General features: G+C 48.6%; 1 non-coding gene across 1 annotated transcript; it reads right to left on the bottom strand.

The window, feature by feature from the left end:
* Positions 1-1229: 1229 nt before the first annotated feature.
* On the bottom strand, positions 1230-1311 carry Trnas-uga. The gene has a single exon. It is a non-coding gene; the product is annotated as a tRNA-Ser (tRNA).
* Between the last annotated feature and the right edge of the window lie 2862 nt (positions 1312-4173).

The following is a 4173-nucleotide window of genomic DNA, read 5'->3' as shown; positions in this document are numbered from 1 at the left end:
GCTACGGTTTTGGTCACACACGTCACCTAATATACTCCGCTTCCCTTTAAGTCTGAAGTCGGCGATCCGACCCGATAGAAGACGCACCAAAAGTGCGTCGTCACGGCGGTCATCGTCTTTGCGCATTTCTTATCGTCGACTCAACCAACCAAGCACGGTGAATGCGCCGCGATCCTGCGCTTTTTCTCCGCGTGATTGGTCAAGCCGGTCATGGCAAAGCCACAAAGACAACGAGCGCCCGGACGATGCCCTTTTCGGGCTGTTTGAGTGGATCCCGAGGATCGTAGCCTTGGTTGCGTATAGTCGATGTTGCTGCTGAAAATTAAACGGCACGTTTTTGCTCATTTGAAAAGGGTAATTTAAAAGGAGGTAGAGATACTGAAGGCCCTCGATGTATAAAGGGTCGCGCTTGAATGATGTGATCGAAGCAAACTTGACGTTCGCGTTAGCCCAGTATGAAGCAGTCTTTGTTTGGTCAGCACCATGGCATCAAGGAACCAAATCTCGAGGAACAGCGCGCAGCTTCGCACGTCAACTTCCTTTTCGCATTCCCCAGCTGCATACGCAAAAACAAAGAGATCGCATCGGCATCCGCGAACTATGCTCATATATCCGCAAAATTTGCTTCAAAGCGATAATGAAAAGGGAAGTTTAGCGTGGACATCAGGATGGACATTTTATTCCTCGCGCGGCCGACCATGTCCGGTGGACGTCATGATGAATGTCCTGCGACGGCCCGCCCGGCGCAACGCAGTGCTTATTCTAGTGCCGAATCTTACGATTCTATTGCCCAACGCACCTCAGTCGTGATGGCGGATATCCGCAGATATCCCGCGGCTGTCTCTAATAATTATGGTTTGTATAGAATGTTGTAATATATATACGTTATCATCAGGTTGGGCTAAAACGCGCCATTCATCTCCTTTCATTTTAATCTAAATTTAATTTTATCAATCTAGTTTCACGCCAGTAAACTGGTAATCCGCCTTTCTACCTTTCAACCCACATTTATGTTTAGTAAACCAGCCGCACAGAAGAAATAAAAAAAGAATATTAAGCAAGAATAATGTGTGTCCTAAGCTAAACCTAAATATTGACTGCAATAAAACAATTAAAAGTAGGTTTCTTGCGAAAGCTACGACCACTCGCCTCCGCACTCCGTTCTCTTACGACCGCCATGATCGCTCATTATCCGTGGCCTTAATATTTCTGAGTGTCTAGACAAAGAACGCAGCCGACAGGATTCGAACCTGTGCGGGGAAACCCCAATGGATTTCACGTCCATCGCCTTAACCATTCGGCCACGACTGCCTTTTATATTCCATCCTTGTCGGGCACGAATGCTTTTTCTTTTTTAATATTGCATGGGAGGTGAACCGCTTTTAGTCACTTTTTATCGCCTTCAGACACGCGATGAAACGAACCATCATGTATTTCGGTGGAAAGATTAAAAACATCGCATTTGAAGGAGAGCTTAAAAAATACTTGACCATTTGGGTACATGTTTAGCAGCTTTTCACTCGTTGAACAATTATACGAAAATTTATGCGCACTTTAACTACGTCAGTATTAGCATGACGGACAGCCACTTATGTTTTCCATACGCTAAATAATCCAAGCACCATAAACATGTCATAAGGAACACCGTCGTCTGAATCTACAGTAATGAAACGGATCGTACGAGGACTAATAAAGATGTCCTTTTCTAATGTGCGCTGGAGGACGCCCCAAAAAATATGACATCCGAGCAAACAAATAAATGCATGCTCTCTGTCGTCTGCTAAAGGCGGTTCTATACAGGCTGTTCCCGTCATTCCTTTCGGCGCCGCGGAAGGCACGGCACGCTTTGCGGGACAGACAGTGACGGCCGCGGTTGAGGAGAAAGGCGTCCGATTTGGTCTCTCGTTCTCCCCCGTGACCGCGGAACCGCTGAGGGGCACCGGACGGGGCCAACACCCAAGGGAGGCCTCCGTCGCTGCGAGGGGGAACCGGGCAAAGCGCTTCTCCACCCCTCGGCAATCGCCGGTTTGCGCCACGGGGACACCGAGGGTGGATCGCTCCTGCGCCTGCGCGCCCCCCACCCCGACCAGCGGCTTTCGGGGTGACCGCGCGTGGGTCGGTGCTTGGGCGTGTAAAGTCAAAACCGCGGCTTCGACGCGCGATGCATTTTGAGCTTCGTGGGAGCGCAATGGTTTTCGCGCGTTCGGAACGCGAGCGATGATGATCTTCTTTGTGGTTGCATTATACCTAGCATGTACGTTACTCGGGTTAGAACTGGTTTGAAACTTTTCCGTGCGTTAAATGTCGGTCTTTTTTTTATTATTTATTGTGTTTCTGAGAAGCGGGAAGGGAGGGGTCCGCTCGATGAGAATAGAGGTTGTTAAGCTGATGGGTGGAGCGCCCGCTAGTTTGTATGGTGAAGTATTAGTCGAAATGAAGTGTGCGGTCTGGAGGCATTAGAATAACGGCATCCACGCTGTGCTCGCGTGTGTGTTGTGGTGTCGGTGGCCGGGGTGGGAAAAGGGATGTCGGTTATGTACACAATGCTTGAGTCTGCGTGGGAGAGAAACCAAAGTCTGTAGAATTGAGTAAACTTCGCACTTATATTGTTCAATAACAATGTGGAACGCACTTATCGTACATTTGCATTCGCTTATAGTAAAAAAAAAATGATGCATAGACAAAGCTAAGTTAAACATTGCCAAACCAAGCACTCTTCAGGGTGAAATAAAATCTAAGCAATTCTGACACTTGAAAAGCCTCTGAAAATATTTTTATTAAGAGTCTAATTGGGACACGTGTGTCAAAAAAATTAATTTTATGCGGAAAAAAAAATTGGAGCAATATTGATGGCGCGAGACGCGATTTAGTCGGCAGTCTCCTCTTTTCCACTTGTTTTCTCTCGGCATTTCGGGCGCGTGGAGGAGAGGCGGAGCGGCTTCGCCTTCACGACCGAGATGGTCATTCCGGAATGACCAGTGGCGTCATGGACTTCGCGCGCAGAATTTCAAATAAATCTCTCGCCGTCAGTATTGCCCTAAAATATTTTTTTCGTGTAAAATTTATTTTTTGACACGCGTGTCCCAACCAGACTGTTTAGAAAACAACAAAAAAACTATTTTTATTTTTAGGGGTTATTTAAGTGTGGGTGCAATATGGATCGCATGCGTCTTCGGGAGATATACAAGACATATAGTTGCCAGATATTAGACTTATTGAGGTCGGAACTACACATCCCCTCGCTATTTCGTGCAAAAAGAAATTAAGAAAGTTAAATTAAGGGTACCAGTTCTTTTAAGTTATATCTTTTCTTTTTTCTTTATTTGATTCTCTTGCGCGTCTGCGCTAATCATCACAGAGAGCAAACAACAACACTGATGCTGTTCCACTAGCAGTTGATGTTTGTTCGATTGTTTTTCTCCACCGCGCTTTAATTAATTCCCGAACTGAATTCACGCGTCATTGTTTTAAGCGAACGCATATTACTGACGAGTCATCCGCATAACGGAGGCGCACAAAAAGAAAAAAAAAAGAATAAGCGGCGATTGTCTGTTATCGTCTGGGCCTCGAATCGAGCCGCATTCATTAAACTTTCAAAAGCAAACTGACGCCTGCAACGCGGGTCCCTTCCGTACAGCACCGTTACGGGCGGCCTGGCAAGCAAGACGCGTGTGCCGACAGTGCACTGGCGCCCTTTCGGGAAATCGGGGGCTGGCTTCGGCAATGGCCTCCCGGCCCGGACGGGAAGCGTCCCGGCGTCCTAGAGCTTCCGGCCGGGCTTCCGTTATCGACTCGGCCGGGCTTAATTCGCTGTCGACGCAGTGCTTTCAAGTGCACTTCCGATGTGCCCTGCAGCCGCGCCGCACGCGGCGGCGAGGACGGTCCCAAACCTCCCAAAGGCGACAACGCTACAGCACGTTCCTTTCCTACCACGAACGCAACTGCTAACGAGCATCGTGACGTCACGACCATTGGGGACAGCCGTATGACGGGCGGCACTTTCGCAAAACTACGCGGAGTGCTTCGAAGAGCGGCGGCCGAGAAATCGAAAGCGACGTCGAGCTGCGTCGTCTGCTTCCCGTCGCGTCCGATCGCCGTCGTCTGCTCCCACGAGCCAAGATTGGATGCCGACTCGCGTCTTTGCCATCCGATTGGACAATAGTGGAGCACGTG

Source organism: Ixodes scapularis, unplaced genomic scaffold, assembly GCF_016920785.2.
Source record: "Ixodes scapularis isolate PalLabHiFi unplaced genomic scaffold, ASM1692078v2 PGA_scaffold9__187_contigs__length_104089568, whole genome shotgun sequence".
In the NCBI taxonomy this organism is placed as follows: Eukaryota; Metazoa; Arthropoda; class Arachnida; order Ixodida; family Ixodidae; genus Ixodes; species Ixodes scapularis.
The sequence above is the reverse complement of the archived record's forward strand: the minus strand, read 5'-3'. Positions and strand labels throughout refer to the sequence as shown.